Below are 22,566 nucleotides of genomic sequence, written 5' to 3' on the forward strand. Positions count from 1 at the left end.
CCCCTCAGCCTCTTCTTCTCCAGGCTAAACAACCCCAGCTCCCTCAGCCGCTCCTCATAAGACTTGTGCTCTAGACCCTTCACCAACTTTGTTGCCCTTCTCTGGACACGCTCCAGCACCTCGATGTCCTTCTTGTAGTGAGGGGCCCAAAACTGAACACAGTACTCGAGGTGTGGCCTCACCAGTGCCGAGTACAGGGGCACTATCACCTCCCTGGTCCTGCTGGCCACACTATTCCTGATACCAGCCAGGATGCCATTGGCCCTCTTAGCCACCTGAGCACACTGCTGGCTCATGTTCAGGCGGCTGTTGACCAACACCCCCAGGTCCTTTTCCGCCAGGCAGCTCTCCAGCCACTCCTCCCCAAGCCTGTAGCGTTGCATGGGGTTGTTGTGACCCAAGTGCAGGACTCAGCACTTGGCCTTGTTGAATCTCATACAGTTGGCCTCAGCCCATTGATCCAGCCTGTCCAGGTCCCTCTGTAGGGCCTTCCTACTCTCCAGCAGGTCAACACTCCCACCCAACATGGTGTCTGTCTTGCTGCACTTGGTGTGACTGTGCAGCTAATGAGGGACTTGAAGCAAGAGGCTTGTCAAAGTGCTGTGGGTTAGGAGGAAAAGCATTTTGTTTTCTTTCTTTCAATGTCATTTTCCTCGTCCTTTCTCCCTCACCAACAGTCTCGCAAGCCAGATATGTGACTTTGTTACCAAGTGCTCGTGGATAACAGGGGAAATCTTGCTGGCATTACATTGGATTGTTGGGAGGAATGACTGACTGTTTACATCTCCAAGAACATGGAGGTTTTCCAGAAGCAGCACAATAAATTTGGTGGTATTGAAGGGCAAAAAAAGTCACTTCAGGGGACTCCATCTTTCATTCCCTTTGCCATTTAGGAAAAGGAGATGCAGCTACACAGCTGAATGTGGTATCAGCTAGGGGAAAAGCAATGGGTACAGTATCTCCATGAGGTTTGGTACCAGAAAGTGAACATGCACATTGTTACTGCTATTGGTGCTTTGTAGGCCACTATATGAGCAGAAAAAGGAGCCCTGGCCAGCAGGTGAAGCTGGCCAGGCTGCTGGTGATGCTGACCCACCAAGCATGAGGCCACTTCACAGAACTGGTTATGGAGCTGTGCAGCTCAAGGAGGGAGCTTAAGAGATCACTGGTCTTCTTGTGCCTTAGGATGCTTTAAAAAAAAAAAAAAAAAAAAGACACATAAAGTACTTTCATTGTATAAGTGGAATGTGCAACAAATAATAACAACACATCAGCTACAGTTGCAAATGCTTTTTGAGAGGAGAGTGGGTGGTATCTGGTATGCACCATTTCCTAAACCACACATTTTTTATTTTAAACATTTTGATTGCATGCAAACAAAAAGGAATAAAATTGAATCTTTCAATACAAATAAGGTAGAGAACAATACACTTTACCAGTGTGTTAAGATTACTTAAAATGTTTTGTGGCTTTGTTAGTGAGCATTGAAGAACATTGTTGGTGGTTTTTTTTTTTTTTTTTTTTTTTGTCAGTGCTCAAAACATTGAAAACACAAAGTTTTAGCCTGTTACAACACTGTTGAGAGCAGCACAAGTTACTTGTGGCTCTGTACTGCAGAGAGGTGTAAGTAATCTCAGTTGTTCTCCATCAGAAGGGAGACGAATGGATAAGCATATGCTCTACCTGCCTCTTGTACGAGGGAGCTGTTAATATGGAGTTGTTTCCAAAGTGGAGAAGCTGAGAACAAGACCTTGGGTCACCTGGTTCCCCACTGGTTCACAACAACTGAACTGCTGGGCTCTGAGATACGCGGTACCTTTTTGCTTCTCTTGATCTCTCCAGCCCGCAGTCTCTGAATGAGCAGTTTCTGCACAGCACAGAAATGAAGAAACTCTTCTTTTTTGTGTTTTTTTCTGGTGTTCCTGCAGCTTAGTCTTGACACCTTGTCCTGTGAAGCTCCTGCAAGAGGGAATCGCTGGAACCAAGAAACAAGTGAGGAGCCTGGTAGAGATGTTTCCTCTTGAGCGTAAGAGAAGTGCAATGAATGCTACTAAGCTTTCCCAAGTCTGGGAAATGTTGGTTATAGCTTCGTTCATATCTCACAGTGGTGGAGGACCAGAAAAGGTAAACCTGCTTATTGCTATAGCTCGTGTTGCCTAGCAGTGTATGACAGTAAGCCCTGTTTATCATCACAGAGTAGCATGGGCATGGGATGGTTTGGCTGTGGTAGGAGGAGAAAATTATTTGACAAAACATGTCCTGGTGAGATGTCTGACTCTGTGGCTTAACCTGGCAAACCACAAGAAAGTAAAACATACTTTACCTCTCTTTCAAAATGCAGAAGTGACTTTCTTGAGATGAGGATGTTGCCTTGAGCACATGTGCCTGTTTGATGTAGCGAGTGTTTTAAAAATAGTGTTGCAAATGCTGGGCCTGGTCAAGCAAGAACCTGAAAGCTTTGAAATGTTAGCTCTAGATAGCTTTGTCTGTTAGTTTGCTCTGCTTAAAACTACTGGCAATTAAATTAACTGCTGTATTGCCATTTTAATGCCTGTGAAGTTCCACCACAGCTTTCCAGTGGTGTTATTGCTTACTTTATGAACAACAAGCAAAGGACCTATTCTTTTGATTTGGTTTCCCTCCACCCCCACCTGTGGGAGAAAGACCATTGTGAAAAGGAGAGCAATGATGTCAAACATCATGGTGAAGGCTAGAGTTATTTAGGAAACTGTAGAGAATGCCATTTATCTGATCCTCCCCTCTTTGTTGCTGCACCCTTTGAAAATAGGCAGGACCAGAGTCAAAGAGCCAGCAGGTGGGCCGGCGGAGTGAGCCCTTTGAGAGCTAAGGATGGGAGAGTTGTCTTAATATTTAGTTAATGACCTTCATCTGTGATATCCATTTTAAGGATTTGGGGGACGTAGGAAACACACCCACATGCACACCACATGCTAGTAGCGACACAGGACTCCAGAACAGGGATGAAGTTTGGGGCTGGCTATAGATTCCCTGCTTTTCCTCCTTGCCTCTCTGCCGCGCCTGCTGCGGAGGCTTTGGCAGGAGGGAAGGGTCAGTTCACCAGCCCCGTTCCCCATGACACCTGGGCTGGGAGTTCAAAAGCGGTGCTGGAACAGTTGTTAGTGCTGCTGGGAGAGCGGCGGGGTGAACTGTGGCTGAGGGCTGGTGGGAACGACACAGAAAATTAAGTGGTGCTGTGCTGGGGCTGCACCGCGATTGCCTGAGCTCGTCTTGGTCTGGGAGCTGATGGCAAAAGCAGGAATTTAGTTGATGTCTAGAAAAGCTGAGTTTTACAAATTTGTGTGTGAGCATGGGAAATTGTGACTATAGAGCTACAGGAGGCTGGAGAAAACACAGTCAACAGTAAACTATGGGAAGCACTCTTTTCTTAGAAACCTTTTCCAAGCAGCAAGGAAATAGCAAAGTCTGTCAGACTTTGCTGTGTGTCATGCTGAAGACAGTCAATACTGAGAGACGGGTCAGAAATTAGAGAGATGCATTGTACGGGTCAAATTGTTGAGTGTGGCATATGAATATTTCCTCACTCTGATATTTCCTATTGTGGTTTCCACTCCAGTCTTTGTCCTAGAATTACTTTTTTTTTTTTTTAATAGGAGTTCCCAGGAGACAGTCAGTGGCGGTGCCCTGAGTACAAATTGTTGAGAGCCCTCTGAGATATACTCATGGTTTATCTTCTGTGTGTGCTACTTTGCTTTTATATACGCTGGATTTTACCTACTGTTGTTCTGTGTAGTCTGATGGTTTGCCTCTGCAATTTCTCAGAATTTCCTTTAAAGATGGACTATCCAGCCTGCATAATTTTAAAATATCCCAGCATTCCTTCCAATTTCTTCTGGCTGCAGGTGCTTTCAATGTCTCTAAATACCTCTGCTAGGTAGCGGGTAAGAGAAGCTCAACTTCCATGTCCTCGAGTTTAGTGTGTTCCTGGCAGGTCTCTTGTCCTCTGAGACACCGTGCTGTTCTTTACAGTACAAGCTTCTGCTGCTCGTGTTTCTAAAACAAAGCTTAGCCATCTGACCTTGGATTCAGCATTATGCAAAAAAAAAATTTCTAAACCCATTTTGTTTAAAGTGAAGCCGCTCCTACTGCAACTATATAAAAATTGCTCCAGTTTTTCTCAACAGATGGGCTCCCTATGTTCAGCATCACACCTGTGTACATGTATCTATTATTACATCTATTTATAGAAGTATTTCCAATCAAGTGTTTTCATTGTTGAAGATGTTATTTTAACAAGTTGCAGCATCAGAATAGTTGTTTGGTTTGTTTTGGTTTTGTTTTTTTTTTTTTTTTTTTTTTCCCAGAAAACAGCAATTTCTGTAAAACAGAAAAGGTACTGAAAATCCATCATCTCAATTATTTTAAGATATTTTTGCTCCTTTTTACTCCATGAAAGGAAAATGGATTACTGTAGGAATTTGCACAGAAATTTCTTTACTGCAAATCCTTGGAAGTACATAATAATTGTCCTGCGATGCAACTTGTTAATGCATAAAGGTGTGTGCACTAATGAAAAAAAATGAGTCTTGGCTTTTACATTAATGGAGATGGCCTACTATACAAGTGGGATTTTTCAAAGCATTATTAAATCAGAAATGTTAAATCATTTCTCATTTTTTTTACTTAGAGGATAACCAAGCTGATGTGAACCAATTTCTGAGATTATATTTGTAGCACTATCTTTAGTTTCTATTTTGGTGGTCAGGCTTGGAGCCGGACTTTTTTTGTTAACTTTTCTGGCACAATGTAAAAATGGCTGTTTTATTGTCCCTAACATTTTGCAAAATCTCCCTTCAGAGCAGACTTTTCTAAATTAACCAATGCCTGTGCAGTTATTTTCTACTTCTTACAAAACTACAGCTGAAAGGAGCAATTAAAAAGCTTGATTGCTGCTTTAAACTTGGAATTTCATCTGTATTTAACAGGAAGAAACTCTTGTTTCAAGATTGTTTGCAGCCATTTCCCCATCAATGTTAATTGTGTTTTTGGGTGTGCGCAGACTGTAGGATCTAGCACTTAGGGATTTAGAAATGATGGGCTTTCATACAAGTGATTCCAGATGGTGGGATTTTTCCTCTGGACACTGTCTTGGCTCTTCCCAAGACGTAACTTGTACCAGCCATCCCACGATCACAGCATGCTGGCTCTAGAGAGGCATTTTGTGTAGCTTGGCTGTATTGTGCCACTGTAATGCTGCACTGAATTTCTCTCATCCAGGCTTTTAAGCAGAATAATAGCAAGCCTTCCCATTACCGGCACAAAAAGAAACACCTGAAAAACCCCCGGAGCTGCAGACAAGAAGCCCAGGAGAGAAAGCTGAACCCAGGGCACGTGCCTGCCTCTGGCACTGGCATGGCAGAGTCCCTGCAGCTTCCCTGTCACGACAGGGGAAGGGAGATGCTCAGTGCAGAGGCAGCTGAGCTCATCCCGGCGTTAGGTACCGCAGAGCTGTGGCAGCATCCCAGTGACGTAGGTCTGGCGAGTCCAAGTCCCTGCGCGGTGCTAAACCGCTCGCTATAAACAGTGCCTCCAGCGAGACAGAAAGACGAAGGAGGTGAACTGCTGCTCATCTGTCACTTTTGCACAAGGCAGATGTCCATCTCTGTAGTGTGAGCTACAGAGCCAGGGCTTTACTCACAACGCATTCTGAGCATACAAGAGCATTAGATCCAAGTCACACCAGACCAAACTGCGCCAATGATTAAATCTGCATGTCATGCTGTCAACTGCTCTATAGGAAGCCAAAGTATTTTGCCTGGCTACCTTTTCTCCTCTTCCCCCGAAACATAAAGTGAAGTTTATACAAATACATAAACCCCACATATGTAAATATAAAGCTAATTTCATTTTCAACTCTTAAATGAATGTCAATGGTCTATGCATAAATAAAGAAATAAACGGCCACACGTGTCTGTTTTATTCAAAACCACATTTGCAATTCAGAAATGTCTCTTGGAGGCATCAGACATTCCCCAGCTCTCAAGCAGAGAGGGAATCTTCTGTCAGGAAGTCCGCCGCCTCGGGTGCTGCGCTACCAATAGCTGTGGATGTGCTGCATCCACGGACTGCCACGGCAGCCCCTCTCTGCAGTTCAGGGGTGGCAGCTGCTACCTCACCAGTGCACCACAGAGCTTGTCACATAGATTCAAGGCACCTCTTGGTGGACCAACCTAGGTAAGTGGAGTGAGGACAGAAAACCAGATCACAAACAGTTGGTAAGACACAGCGTCTTTTGATTGCTCTCTTGGTGCACATCATTCTTGTATCCCAGGAAAATTTCCCTCCATCAGAAAAATATGTCCTGTTTTAAAACAGGATGTATCTTCACATGCACAGGGATGGGTATCCACTAAGCTTCAATATAATCTTTTCTTTCCTGGGTAATAAAAGTTCTCATCATCCTCCTGGGGCACTGATAGTCTTTTCATTTATTGCTTTTAGATCTCCCAGCAGACTACAGAGCAAACAACAAACGAGTACTTTGATTTTCACCAGCTTTTAGTAGATGGTATGTTTTCAGAAATCATTACACAGATTGTCCTTCTGGCTGGAGAAATGAGTTCTAACACACTGCAGAGCTTTAAGAGGGAGAATTCATTCTGAGGACAACCATGTATCCTGGGAAAAAGATGGGAAGAGATAAACAAAACAAATAAACATTTGGAATGGAAATGGTGAGTTAGTAGATGCCCAAAGTGGAAAGCAGAATTCAAGTGTATTTCTTCACATGCACGTGTAGTAGTTTGATATCTTAAATCAAGAGAAAGAGCACACAGAGTCCATCCATTTTTTTCCATCAACTGCCTGCGTGCTCACATCCAGCTAATATTTGTGTTTTCAGTGTAAACAGGAATACTGTAATGACTCCTGGCCAACCAAGGGACAATATATTGAAATTGTTAATTTGATATATTGTTAATTCTAATCTTTTTTCTTCCCATTACATTTAGATACTCATTTTGCTTTCAAGTCAAAAACTTACAAATGTGGAGGCTCTGCTGTTTGATTTTAACCATGTACACCCATAGTGCAGCTCACCAATAACCAAGTCTAAGCATAACATCATAAAAACTAGGCTGAGGAGTTCTGAGTTAGAGCATTAGGGATGGATCCATCCTCCTTTGCACTGTTCACAGGTCAGCTGAGGATTTCACTGGTGCGGGAGGATGTATGGCTAATGTGAATCAGCAAAGCTGGCCCTATACAGCGCTCACCTGGCCTCCTGCCAGCATCAGAGACGTGCCTGCTGAAAGCAAGAGGTCATGGTTAGTGCACCGCTGAAATATGCCTGTTGTTGGCATAAGGGTCCCTACTGCAAAGCAGCGTAATTCAGAGCAGCCCTCAGGATCCGTTTGGCAGCAGCCCATGGGTAAGAAGCTGCTTTGTCATTCTCCTTGGGATGTGCTGAACGAACCCTTAGCTGAGCAATGCAAAGAAGGCGCATTTCCAAGTCGTGTCAGTGAGTTACAGTGCAGCACTGGAAACGTGGCGCCGGTCAGTAACTCTGTGCAAGCTCCCATTCTGCCCTGTGCAAAGAAAGAGATGCGTTTTAGCGTGCTCTGGGGAGGGGTGAACTTTTGCAGCTTGCAAAGTACCTGCAACTGCTCTGGCTGAGTATCAGGCTGATTTTTCAGCTCCTTAAACAAACCAAAAGATTAAAAGAAAAAGCACTCTCAGTCTGTTTGAGCTGACTTTTTGTTCTTCTGATAAAAATACTTTTTTTTTTTTTTCAGATTAACCTAAACATTTTTAGAGAAAGTTGGAGGTGGTTACTAGACCTAGCCCTATTTCTTGATGATAAGGAAGAGACATCATTTGAGAAGGCACCTTTCAAGGACACAGGCCTACAATGTAGGATTATTTATTAAATCTGAAGTATGCCTCTTCTAAAGTTTCTTCTGAGCTTTCTATCATCTTTTACACGTACTCCCTACGCTGTTAGTTTCTTTCCTCCTCTGTTGTTTATCCTTGCTTTAATTTCTAAAAATTATTTTTATTGTGAGTCAGATTAAAAACACCCCTGTGAACTTTCTTCCCCTTGCCTGACACCTGGGGCCTTCACCATGCACCCAGTTTCCTATGACTGTCTCCTCATGTTGTATGCCGGAGCCTCTCTACGCCCCATCTCCCTATAGCAGCATCCTCCCCTTCTCTTCCTTCACCCAAGGCTCTGCATGTCCTCCCACCTGCTTCTCCTCACCACACCTTTGAGCGCCATGAATGTGCCTCTCGTTCTCGGTTCATCCTCACGCTCGCCCTCGCTGCGGTCCCTCCCCAGGTTCCCATCCCGGCCCCCTGCCGCCATCCCCGCCACCCGCCTCCACTCTGCTCCAGAGCCCCTCTCCGAACTTGGCCTTCAGACTAGGAGACTCTTTCCCACTTCTGCTGCTGTTTTGTTTCCCTTCTCACCCACTCCTAACTCAGCAGCTTGGGACCTGGCTAAAAACAGAGTGCTGTTTTTGCGACAAATAAATAAATTGATCTTTAAGGCACTCCATGGCTCTAATCAGCAAAGAAAAGGTGGAAATACTCTTGGCCTCATAGAAATCTCAAAGGTAAAAGGAGATACATTGTGGGAGTAAGGAGGACAGATGAAGCAAATGATATTCAATTTTGCAGCCCATTTTTTTGTTGCTCCATACTGCCATCATTCAATAATCTCCTTTTTCAGTGTGTCCCGTATGCCTGCAATACTGCCTAAACTGGCTTAATTTTTCCCCTTCCACTTTCCAGCCCTCAGGTTTCTGGCTCCTGGGCCCCTGTGCTCAAGAAATGAAACTAGAAACTCTCTTTCAAACCCATTGCTTTTGCTCAATCGTTGTAACTTCTGTTGGGCAAGCTGTAATTCCCCTTCCTCCGAGAGCAGGCCTTTTTGTTTCACATGCCTGAAAGTCAATTAGCTGCGGCCTCTCTCCCCAAGAGAAATCCGCTATGTTGCTGTTGCTCTCAAGTCTGCTCCCAAACACTACCAGTCCCTGCAAAAATGCATGTTCAGCACGCACAGTGTAATAAAACTACTGCCTAAAACTGGCTTGAGCAAATGCTGAACTCCAAGTAGTTCTGTGCTGTTGTAGCACAGCCTAGGCAGAGAGAAAAAAATACCTTCGAATTAACTTGACTGACATAACCAGTCCTCCTGTCGTCACAGAGCGATGATAGTTCCTGCTTATTTGCTACTGTGTGCTCTAGCACGTAGGATTCCCAGTATGTACTGTGGCCTCATTACAGGAGCAGCCATAGGACAGGAAAAAATCCAACCAAAACAACAACTCATCCCCTCTGCAATCTCACTTACAATCTACTGATGCGGAGCGCTGGGGCTGCATGGCGTCCCAGAGAAGCAGAGACTGCTGAACCAGGACAAAATGCTGCAGACAGCTGCCGACCGGTTTTTCCGACGTTAACTATTCCCACAGCAACCTACAGCCTTTTTGTGTGACTTCAGCACGTCTCACGCTGTGAGTCTGTAGCCAGAAGCACGTGTGCAAGCTGGTGAATGATTATCTGGAAAGATGAGGTAATGCAGTTTCACCTGTGATGTGAAACCTCCTGGCCTCCATGAGCATCTTGATAAGGCCAGCCCCACTCAGCCTGGCAGGTGCACGCCTTTTAAAAGACAACGTAGAGAAGCATATCTCAGGAATCAAACTACAGGTCTGAAAAGGTCTGAGACACAGCTTTGTGAGCCGCTTTTATTTTTTTCCTTCAGTCACAAGCCTTATCATGGGTATGACTTTGGGAACAGGATCATTGAGAATTAGGAGAATTCTAGTTAGAGAATTAGGAGTGCATTCAGATTTGCTACTAGGAAAATGAAACCAGCAGCACACTGTGTTAACAGAGCATTGTAATTAAGAAGGTAGGCAAAAACAAAAACCAGACCGAAACACTCCCATATTTTGAAGCCTTTAAAATCCCAAACTACGTCTAATCTTTGTAGCTTAAGCAGATATCACTGTTAGATGCCTTAGCTATCTGCCTTGGGCTGAGGTCATCTTCGAGCCAGGGGCTGATCTCATGACAGGTATCACATCACATCACACGTTCCTTCCCTGCTCTCCCCAGGGCTAATAATACATGAACAAACCAGTAACTACACTGAAGATTTCTTTCAAAAAAATACCATAGGTACATCAGTTTAAAAATTAGTTAAGATGTGGCACTGTTAAATATAAAATGCATTTTCTTAAAAGCTAATGATGTACTGCTCCTTATTTGTGGGAAAGTCACTTTTATAACATTTTACTGAATGAGATTAAGTCAAAGCTGTTCACTTAAGAAATGAAGCACTCTTTTAAAACCAATTAAGTTACCCAGTCTGTTTCAACTGGGGGAAGCAAAGCAAATGAGAGACTGACGTGATCCAAAACCCCCTGACTTCAGAGGGAGTTTTGCTGATTTTTGGATTAGGTTCTCCTGTAAAAAGTGACATAAGTCACAGTAATGGACACAGAAGCTGTGCTACTGAATCACCTGGCAGCACAAATTTGATGATATCAGATGTGAACACCTCTGCAGTATGCTGAATCAGAGTGCAAAATATGTTATGTGTGTCAGTTTTATGCCAGCCATAGGAGGACAAACAATACCTCAGCCAAAATAAGGTGTTATAATACTTTATATAATACCTTAGGTATGCCTTGTATAATAACAATTCAGACAGACTATGCAAGTCGCTAGGACAAGACATACCTCCTACCTACATTTTTTGAACCAGTATGAACCAGCAGAGTGAGTTTGTCCAGCACTTTGCAGTCCATGCCTGTTAGATACGGTACGAGACACCCTAAATCATCTTGTCAAACCACAGCCTAAGCACCTAATAAAACAAGCTATTTCATACAAAGTTTCAATCTCACAAGCACAGCTGAAGTCTCCTCTGAAAACAGACGTGTGGTCAGGGGAACCCCTCTTGTGCTCGGAATTAAGTAATTAGCTGAAAAAATTGCACAAAAGGGGCATTAATCCATGATTTCCACATTTCAGTTTGGCCATAAACCTGCCAACGTTTAGCTAATACCCCAGAAATCATTCCGGGCTGGAAGGATACCTTTCCACCTTCAGCTGGAAATATTAAACAAGATGAAGTTTTCTGCGTGGTGGGATCCAAACACTGGTGCTGTAACATGTTTGCGCAATCTCTGCAGCAGGGTTTCTGAAGAGGTTCATCTAGGTCCAGAGGTTCTCAGCAGTACCAGAGGTGCACCTGAAAATATGAAAAGGGCACAACCTAGAAGAGTGTTTTCCTGTCGTTAAAATATGAAGCGCTGTTCCTTCCCTTACTTGGCTCTTTAATAGAAGAAGCCAAATATCAGGAAGAATGTTTACATATGCCTCCACAAAAATCAAGGACGCCTTTGCAAATCATTTGCACCAGAAATCGTCTATTTGAAAAATGCTGTCCTATTTATACTAACATCATCTGCGAAGAGAATCAGAATTCCTGGGAATATTATTGCATGCTTAAATGACACCTGAAGAAACACAGAACTGTGTTGGGCTGAGGCTGAACATTTTGGAAACTATATTTTTGGCTGTGTTCAGCCCTGTTAATTAAGAGGGCTAATCAGTGTCTTACAGAAAGTTTTATTATCATCTTGACAAACCCATTTGAGATCACTACAAAAGGAAATATATGACAGAGGTTTAACCACAGCAAGTCTCACAACAAATCAGATATTTAAATTAGCTTAAACAGAAAAAGCATCCTGAGGAAGAGAGGAGGTTCGTTGTCATAATAGGGTGGAAAAGGTAATCATCTGTCTCCAGAGAGGCTGTAAGCTGTTGGCAGTAAACATTTAACAAATAAAATGCAAGCTGGTAATCAGTTTAGTGCTGTGCCTTCACCCTGAAATTGTCTGTATAAACCCAATTTAGGGCAGAACATCACTTAACTCACGGCACCCAAGCTATGGCAAAGCAATGCCAAGCTGGAGCAAAGACAGAGCATGTTCATGTTAACAGTACACAGAGCTTTCCCATAATAAGGAAAATGAACCACTGTACAAGAAAAAAACCCAGAAAAGTCCTGGAAAATCAGGTGAAAGCTGCGGTTATCCATCAGGTCCTGCTTCCCTGCACTAGAAGGGGGCTCGGCGGTGGCCTCTTGCCGGGGAGGCCGGGTAGAGCCGCGGTGCCCACAGCCAGCCACAGCATCCCCAGCAGGCTGCAGAGACCGCAGTACCCTCGGCTCGCCTGTTATGAGATGAATGGGCTTCAGCACTTCCCTGGAAGTAAACTATAACAAATAATAGCCTCTTTTACATTGTAAATAGGCTGTGTATTCTTTTTTTCCTTGCCTGAACTTAGATTTCGCTTCAATGTATCGCTAAAATGTGGGAGATGACCGTAAAACAATCAGATAAAGCATTTTCCTTACCTCAGACTGTGTTTAGCATTGGAATGACATGTTATGTTACTGTGGAGTAAGGACTGCATTTGTTTATTCATTGAAATATAGTCAGAGTCTAACAGTATTTGTGCTCATTTGTCAGCCTTTAAATAACCATGTCTTTTCCCATCTGTTAGTTTTTCTGGAACTTGATCAGTAAAATGTCTTTAGTCTTCATTTTTAAGTTCATGCTCTACTTATAGACCATATGGTTCTTATATATTATGCTCTGTCTATATGATGCTCTACAGGTATAAATCAGTTTTCTTGTATCTCCTTTTCAAAAGGTACTTTAAAAAATTCTCAGGAACTTTTTTCTAGTCCTTGGTATTCTCTGATATGTACAAGATATAAATCTATGCCACTTTCAGTAGCCAAGGCTATTCTGCTTAACAGCTTAGTATACATGATCCCAAGAAGTTTGGACATTGCATGAGTAGTCTAATATAAACAATTGCCTTCAATAAATAAATTAAGTAGAAATATAAAAACAACAGTGTCATGTAAAGTGATTTAGTTTGCACAGGAATCTAAGTGCAAAATGTCATCCTTTGGATGCCAAACACTGTATTAATATGGGATGGGAATGAGCCACTTACTCCAGCTAGCATCTCTATAATCCCAACATCCTGTCTTTCCAAAGTCAGTAATGGAAAGAGCAATCTTCTAGACTGTTGGAAATGATCCACTTCATAGATTATTCAGCCTTTCTCAGCTCTCCTCCTACGTTAGTCACAATCTGAGAAGACCCCAAGACTCATCTCAGTCCCCACTGCCCACCAAGAAGATTCCCCCCAACACTAACCCTTTTGGATTTGCAGGTTTTGTTACAAACTCCCAAGGCAGTCCTCGTTTGACGCTTGATGAAGGAGAATCCTGCAGCCCCCGCCAGGGTCCCTGGGCACTGAGATGCTGGGCATCACAAGAGCAGACCTGGACCAAGGGTTAGGACCTCTGCTCCTCTGGGCACTTGAAGGCCTCTGGTTTGCCACCTTCAGTCATTCTTAACTGACACATGCAAGGAAAATAAGCGGAACACATCTTACACACTTGATATTTGGCTGCAAGGCCAATAGCAGGCTGTCATGTCATCAACAAAGAAGATTTTCACATTTTCCCCAGACTTGGGCCCACTGTTTTTGACAAGTTTCATCCTGGCCTTGGACTCCCTAAAGCAGCTACTGACTGTATACTGACTGTATTTCTACTTTCCCTCCTTAATTAGTAAGGCATCTATTCAATATAGCTTTGTTGAAGGGGTAAACTCCTTGTGATTGACTTAATTAGGACAGTAACTTGTCCTTTAATTCCTGGTGACTTCTTTTACTCTAATCAGTGAAACAGCATCTTATTCAAGCCCAGGGGAATCCAGACTGATATGTCCTGACACTGTTCAGGCGCAGGGTATCCACAAGTACCTGAACTTACGGACAGGAGAAAGCAATCTATACAGGGCCATCAGAGATGTCAGAGGATACCTAGAATACCTTCAGTTCGGTTTTACAACCCCTAGTACACTATGTATGGATCAAAGAAGGACTGATGAGTACTTGCCAGAGAGAACAAATGGGCCCTTCCTATTTTCACTTTATCATGGAAAATTGTTTTTGGAATAAGAAATTATGAAAACAAAAGCAGACCCATCTACCTAACCAATAAAAAACCAGCAGTTATATCTGTGCCTGCATTTGCTTTCTTAAAATTGCTGCCATCTGAGGTGTGTGATGAATTGCTGAGGGTGCCAGGACACAGCTGGCACAACAGGGCAGGTGAGGGAGGTGTAGATGTGCATGCCCATGCCTGGATTACACATAAGCGTGAGGGACTGAATCCTACAGGCAGGCAGAGCACAAGATGTAGCAGGCAACACTAAACTTCCTCATGGCAAAGCACACAAGATCTAGCACAAAAAACTAACGTCATCACCGCCAAAACCCAAAACAAACAGAAAAAAACCCCCAAGCAGACAAAATGAGCAAAAGACCTGTCAAGCTGTCTTCCGTGCCTGTTAGCATGGCTGTTTGTTCTGACCCCTGGGTGTCTTGAGGTGCCTGTGGCTGAAAGCAGCAGAATACCAAGAGCCTCCCACATCACTGCCACTGTCCTGTCCCCTACAGTCTGGGCACCATCCTCATCTCTGTTGTCCTGCCCTGAAAACAAATGAGAGCTCAGAGAAACTGGGCTGAGAAACTTCTTTCCCTGGAGAAATTGGAGAGCATTCAGGGATGATGTTCACCTCGGCTTTGGGTGTGATAAAGCAGGTGCCTTCAGTGTCGTCACACTGGTGCTCCCATGGTTTCCATTATTTTCCTTGGCTTTTGTTTAGGCCAGCCTCAAACACTGGGTCCCTTTATTCCTACAGCAGCCATAGTGATGGATTTTCAGACATGCATGCTGGCTGGTATGGCTGCTCATGGCCTCTTTCATGGATGCTTCTGCCCAGAATCCATGATAGTTCAGTGCCTCTGCCCAAGCTGAAGTGAATCGAGCCATGGGAACACGAGTCCAGCCCGCACAGCCTCCATCACAGCTGGCCCAGGCTTGTTGGGTGCTCTGCTCCCATGCGGCATGAGTCATTTTGGCTGTAGTTGGGAGTTGAGGTGGCTTGGCAAGAGGCACAGGCAGGGAAAGAGGCCCAGGCCCACCTTGGCCCAGGTGAGAAAAGTCTCACAAAGGGCTGACAAAGATGTGCCAGGCCCAAAATGCTGGATGAAAGTTACATCTTCCAAAAGTTTGGCTATCTTTTACCCAGAAGAATCACTGTGTTAGCAACATGCTGGCATTTGCAGGCCACCCTTTGGTACCCACAAATCAAACTGCTCATCTTCTAAAGCACTGCCTTCAGCTCACCCCTTGCTTCTCTTCTCCCTCTGACCTGACACATCACTTAGCCTTTCTGCACTGCTGTCCCTGAGGACCTAGACTCACTTTAGCTAAATACGCCAGCAGCACTGTTGCAGGGACGCGCAGGCTGCTCTTTCATTTGGATGCTGTCAACTACTTACACAGTTTGGCAAAAATTAAGCTGGTAATAATCCACGTGATTTTTCCCAATGAAAAAAGTTTTCTAACTTTGCAGTTGGGCCTTTTGCTATAATCTAATGGAGTAGAAAGAGAAGTTACAATTAACCGCATTGGCCACTGAGGAGGTGCCACAGCTGTTTCACAGTTACCCAATATCCCTCCTCAAAAACATGCCTATTCATAGATAAATTTGGCTGGATCAGAGCTATTGTCACTGACTAAAAGATGTTGCTGCCCTGGCTACACTGTGCAGGAGCTGGCTGATGATCTGCCGCAGACACTAGCCCCAGCTTTGTAGAGGATTCATGCTGCAGAGTGGAAGATGCCACTGGAACTGTCTGTTTGCCGGTCAGAAGGGCATCCCCTGGGGGCTGGCGTGAAGAGCTCTGTGCTCAGGGCTTATGGAAAAGAACCAGTGGAAAAGATCTTGCTTTTGCTCATGATGAATTAAGCATTTCATTGTTACCATTCATTGGTTTGTAGTACAACTCCAGGCAGTCATTTCTTGAGTACTTTTACTGTATCTTATCAGCTCACTAATTTTCAAAGAGATGATGGCAAACTATTTTGGTGAGCTGGGCATTTAGATATCTGCACCATTTTGAAGTCAAATGAAAAACCCATGCCTACAGATAAAAACATGATTTGAAGTGCTGCTGCCTGATGGATCTGATTTAATGTCAGTTTATACTGGCCCATTCACTTGCCTGCAAGTATGAGGGGCTCTAGATCAATACACGTTTAGTGGGTGTAGCTCACTTTCTCTCTTGAGATCTAATTGTTAAAAAGACAGGTAGTAACAATAGGCTTCACAGGAAAATCATTCAGGGCTTTCTCTTTCCCCTTATTAGTCAAAAATCCATTTTTCCCATCTGTATTTTGTTTTGTCCTGTAGCCAAGTTTTTTATTCTTTCTCATGGTTCAAGGATAATCCCCTGCTGCCTTTAGTCTAACTAGTCCATTAAATAGACCCATATCAAAGCCTTCCTGTAAATCTAGATTAACCAGGGCATATGCATCTCCCATTTTCCAGCTTGTCCCTAAATTCCTCCAAATTATGTAGACAGATATAGTGACAAGAAGGACAGCTAAGAAGCTTTCTTTTTCTAAAAGACGAATTTGTCAACCTTAAAGATTTAGGCAGTTTAAGCCAGACGCTGAAGTAGATACTAATATTTCAATGTGTATTAATACTCTTTGCTGAATAGGAACTGAGTTTAGCTTGTGCTTAATTTCTAGCAAAACAGGGAACTTCAAACATGGGCTAATTATGTGTTTTGCTGAATTTTCAGCCTCCAGAAAAACAACCAAAGAACATAGGCAAGCCCACCATCTGAGAAGCTTTCCTGCTTTCTCTTTTCAGAGTGCGTTACCTCTGCTTAGTTGTATTTGCAAATGGTAAAACAAACAAATTGCACTGTGCATTCTTTAGCTGAACCATTCCTCCCTGGGAAAGGCTGGTTAGTCCAGAGCACACTGACTAATGCCAGAAGGCAGAAGAGACAAGAAAGAACAAAGACGCATTCACTTAGCACAAAATAAATATGTTGAGAAAGAAATTACTCAAGGCTTGGAAGAATATGAAAATACATTTTTAATTCTCTAGGTACCAGTGATAGCAGCCTGAGTAATAGACAAGAGGAAGTAATTGCTTTAATTTAGCATAAACAATCCCCTGAATTTTACTAATAAAACATAGTGGGAACATTTATGTTATTAAATTTTTAATAATAAAGCTTATATCTAAAACTGAACAAAAGAAAAGAAAGCAAAAACCATCCCATTAACTGGAAAATTCATTTTAGTTGTACTGAAATTAATTTAAATATAAGGTTATTAGAACAGAAGTATCAGAGGAACAGAGTTGTTACTCCCAGTTCATCGAAGAGAACTCCCTTAAGGTGGGGCAGACCAGGGCTATGGTAGTTTCTTTACCTCAGACATCTGAATCCACCTCTCCCAAAAACTGAAGAACTGCTGTGGTCACCAGCTGCTAGACTGGGTTAGAATGACAGGTTTTCCTCCTGACACTTTTCATTCTCTGTGAATAATTAAACATTGCCTGGAGCAGGGGTAGGTCCAGGTCCTACCTCCTGGGGAAGGACCCAGCCACCAGCCTGCACAGTCATTCCTCATTACTTAGTCTTTTTTTCACAGTAGTATTTATACACAGCAAAACAATATTAAGAGAAGCCTGAAGGAAGCTCATTGTGGACTACTTTATGAATTGAACATTGGGTGGTATTCTAAGAAATGGGAGAAAGTCTCTGGCAATGAGAGAGAGGGGAAAACAAAAGCTTTATTTTTCCACTCCCATTTTCAGACTGGTTTGCATAGCCTTCCTTATAACTTAATTAGGACGGACCAAGTGGGCAGAAGGGATGGGGAACATGTGCACTATATTTCTGAACTGGATTCCAAGTCGCTCAGAGCCTGGAAGCAAAGGAAGGACTGAGAGGGTGGGGTTTCACACCGCAAAGGCATAATTCACAGAGATCGATTTGACTCCACAAATTCTTTCCCACACCATCTGCTGCTCACCACTCTTAGCCCTCGACTCATAAGCCCACCTCTGACCTCTGCCTCGTGCCAAATATCCTTCATTTTATAATCGTAGCCAGGGCTATTGTCTGTCCATAATAATTTGTCTCAGCTTGGGAAGAGAGGAAGAAAATGTGGGAAGACACACAACTGCTCCCAGAACTCCACCCCTTCCTACACTTATTTTTCCAAAAGCCATTAATGAGATCCTCACTCTGAGGGCAGCAATGGCCATTCATGGTTATTTCCCATGAAGCCAGGACTGCCACTCCAAACTAAAGTACTCCTTTGCAAATATGCGTCACATGGGGAACAGCGTGGAGGGCTTCACTGTTTCAGAGAGAGTTTTCTTTCTGAGCACTCAGAAAAATGACATTCTGTTCCAAAGTAACTACATGCCAAGTTTCAAGCTAAAGCTATTTTGGGGTTATCCAAGCAAGCAAGAAAATAAAATACACATCCCCAAAATGTTTTAACTACAGAAATTTATGCTCAGGGTCTAAATGACTCAGGAGATGCCTAAAAGACTTTTGTGAATGATAAAAAAGGTCACTTAAAAGCATATGGGTCAAATAAAGCATGAAAAATGTCAAACTACTGGAAAAATCATAAACACATGAAAATGTGAATTAAAGCTTTAAAATCAGCCTTACCTCCACTATTATTTCTTTAATGAAAAGAAAAAAAGTAGATTAAGTTAAGAAGCAATTTCCTCAATATGAATTTGCCATGTCAGTTCATTTAGAAATAATTCAGAAGTACTCTTGCCATGTCAGATGAAAAACTGTCACGAATGATCCATGGTAATATATCTTCATTACAGCAGGCACTGTTATTTGTGTCTTCCAAAGGTTACCTTGGTAACTTTTTTACATTGATGTTCCACAAATTGCATAGTCCAGATCCTGTTGTACTAGAGACAGGCTAAACCTTTCAGGAATGCTAAATCATATTTCAATGACACTCTGTGCCTTGACTTCGGAAACTTTGCTTTGTCTGACTTGTTCAATGCACAGGTACAGAAGCAAAGGGAGGAACAGAAGGTGTTGACTGAGCGACCTTGCAGAATAAAAGACCATATTGCATCTTGTTATCTCAGGTATTTCTTTTTTAAAGTCTCTCCCCTTCTTTATACTTTGGAATAAGATGACCACGAAAAATAGAGCTTAGCAAAAGAATGGGCATACGAAAAGAAAGACTTTACTGTATCAGCATATCAACTGAATGTATGCAGTATGTTTGGCAGCATAAGGACATGCCTCTCTTTGCAAAAGGTAATTTCATAGTTCAAGAGGAGAAGGTGCAATTTGCTCACCCGTACTTCACAAACTTTTCTGACTCTTTGAACAAGTGCACAGGGTCAAATTTTTGTATCAGCCACCATTTACTTTAGTAAATTGCCAATTTATACTCTTAGAGCTATATGAGGGAAGATCTTGACCCTGTGCATGTGCTCACCCTTCCCTTTCTGAGTCATGCAAAAACCCCTACATCCAAAGAACATTACTGGGAATCTTGCACTCCAACCAAGTGAGTGGGAAGTGTGGGGAGCTGAAGGCTACAAGAGGAGACCAGAAGCTGTGGCAAGGGCAGGGTGGAAGTTGCTTACATGGAATTTCTTTTGCCAGGAGTCTTTCCTGAGCACTACTAGCAAGCCTCGGGAAGGTGCTCTCAAGCTTCTTATTTGGAAAGCTGAATGGGAATGAAAAACAGGCTTAGGTGAAAAAGCAGATGCAAATTTTGTCACTGATTTTCCATGCCAGGGAGAGATATCAGCCCATTTCTTTATAAAACAAAATGTCATTTCATCTCTCTGCACCTCACAAAAATGGGAGGTGGATGGGAAAAAGACCTGAGGAAAAGCAAATGGTTGTGGGGGACAAAAAATGATACAATGAAAGCGGGCAAAGAGTCAAAAACATTAAAATAGGAAATGGGGGGTGGAGAAGAGCAGGATTGCTGGGGTTACAGAGCTTATTAAAAAGGAAAACAAGAGCCATGTGTGCAGCCTGAGGTCCCCTCCAAAAGTCAAGGATTTCACCTCAGTCTCTGCAGCTGCCTGAACTCGAGGACTTTTCTGCAGACCACATCAAGGGACTGCCTCCCCGCAAGCATCAGCACCCAGGGAGTGGCTTTACAAAGAAGAAGAAATCAAAAAAACACTTCTCTGTGCTGTGGGCGCTGCAGAATGGAAAAGGCTGACTTCTAAGGCAGTGCTCCTCATACCTTGGGCACCCCGCTCCGACAGCTGGGGGGATGCGCACTGGTGCACAGCCCAGCCATGCTCCACGTCCAGAAAACGGCTGCTTCTGCCCTCCGCTTGGGAGGGTGGGGTGCCCTCTGCTCTGTCTGGGACAGGCTGCTTCTGCTCAGCCACAAAATGCTCGCCCACCTAGCAGGGATGGGAGTTGTTCCCTCCCTGCTCGAATTGCACGTGCCCTCTTACACTCTGCCTTGCTCAGCACTTCTCTGGACACCAAGGCAGCCATAGGGTCTGTATTTTCTTTTTCCTTTCCAAGCTCCTGAATTTGGGGCAGCAGCTTACTGCATTATTTATGATGCCGCAGTGAGAAGGCCAGGAATAAGGGAGGTTTGCATTCCAAGAGAGCCATTTCTTTCCCAAGAAAAGTATGCACAATCCTAATGACCAAAAAGAGTGCATTTTATACCACGGACAATTCACTTCTATGGTATGTCATATATATAAATACCTTATTTCTACTTCTTCCCCTGTAATAGCAATGCAAAATAACGACTGACCCCTGCAGGAAAACAGCAAAGTTTTGTATATTTTCCTTATATTTATCCTGTGTGGATGGGATTGAGCACTTGTAAAGCCTCAATGAACACCCATTGAATTACTCATGATTATGAATATTTCATCCTTTTTTTTTTTCCAAATACTTCTGCAGCTTCATCGACCCCACTCCACTGCCATGATCAAGCTTCTCTCAGAATAAGTGTGCTCAGAGTCTCCTAAGAGTCTTGGGGCACGGAAGGGCAAATCTGAGAATAAAGCTGCAAATACAACTGAAGGCCCAAGGATTGCACAGCCTGCTGCCTGGATGCTTGCAGGCTTCATGCCTTGATGCCAGCACCGTTTCACACTCCATGATTACTGCACGGTCCATTTAAACCAGAAAGGTGCGAAAGTTTTAGCTTTAGTTCCCTGCTGGCTTGAAGTATTCTTACCATTTTACAAGACAGAAATCAAGGCAAAAACATTGAAGACAAATGTAATTGGGATGTCCACCGGGAATTATTTAAGTCTTTTTTTTTTTTTAAGAATATGTGTTACTATATGTTGTTTGTATTTCAGCCCAAGCTTCAGCTCAATTTTGCTACAGCTATAAAGTCTCAACCCATCTTCGGATCAGCCTCCCTGCTGCGCACACAGCTGTGCCAGGACAGCTGATGGCGGTGGGGAAGAAAACAGCCAGCAGCAGAAACTTCTTAAGCTGCTTTAGGGAACCCTGGCCTGAGACCTTCTAAAATTAAAGACGTCTCTACTGATCACGTGCAGTATAATGGGTTTTGCCCAAAGGACTCTAAAGCTATGTCTACAGCCCTCGAAAAAAATGGGCCTGGAAATGAGCTTAAGCACTGGACTGCTAATTGCCCATTATGCTTAACTGCAAGCATGTGTCCTGGAAAAGGTTTGGCTCACGTCAACTAGCGCTGTCCCAGACAGTGTCCAGATCAGGAGACGCTGCGTGTGCAGCCCATTCCAGCGGGCAGCATGCACCAGGCAAACGCCACATCAGCCTCCCTCCTCTCCCCTTCCCGTGCCCAGCATCATCTTTTTTCAGCACCCTCAGACTCCCCAGGGCACGGAGTACATGTTCTCAGCTTTGTACTATGAAAACATCACTCCAATAAACTTCTTTTTTTTGCAGGAAAAGAAATAGCCAACAGAAAAAGCACAACCATACTAATGGTTATGTCTCAGGTCCACGGAAGGGAAGCAATTGCTTTGTAAGGTGGATGTGGCCAGGTCTTGGCACTTGGCCAGAGAGCAGTCCTTCACTGGTTTTATTTGGTGTTATAAACATAGCCCAGTTGCAAAAACCTGGCTTTACCTTCACAGGGATGCCAGAAGGCACTCCTGTGACATTAAGGCCACCATCCTGCTGAAATCCTTGAGGGCCTTAGAACAAGCAAAGATTTTTTTTTTCCATGTGTACATAACAAATGTTAGCTTTGTCCCTAGAAGCAACAATTGCTTTGGCTGAAACTTCTCAGTTTGAAACAGATACCCAAACAAGAACATCAGGAGGAATGTCCTTCATAAGTAACAATAATCTCCCCATCTGTAGCATATGGAAGCAAAGCCCTTTTTTATCCCAGAGATGTCTGTAGCGTTACAGTAAATTAGGTTTGTTCTGGTTTTTTGTTTTTGCTTTGTTTTTATTTTTAAGATCTCACAATTTTATCACGTTGAAGCAGGAAGTACGCTTCATTTAAGCGATGTCAAGATTTCTCTCTCGAGCTGTTTCATGGGAAGAATCCTTACTTGTTTTTCTCTGTTTAGGTTGAAGGTTTATGAAGCCAATGTAAACAGCAGAAATGAG

This window comes from Platalea leucorodia (genome assembly GCF_965183815.1).
Source record: "Platalea leucorodia genome assembly, chromosome: 2".
In the NCBI taxonomy this organism is placed as follows: domain Eukaryota; kingdom Metazoa; phylum Chordata; class Aves; order Pelecaniformes; family Threskiornithidae; genus Platalea; species Platalea leucorodia.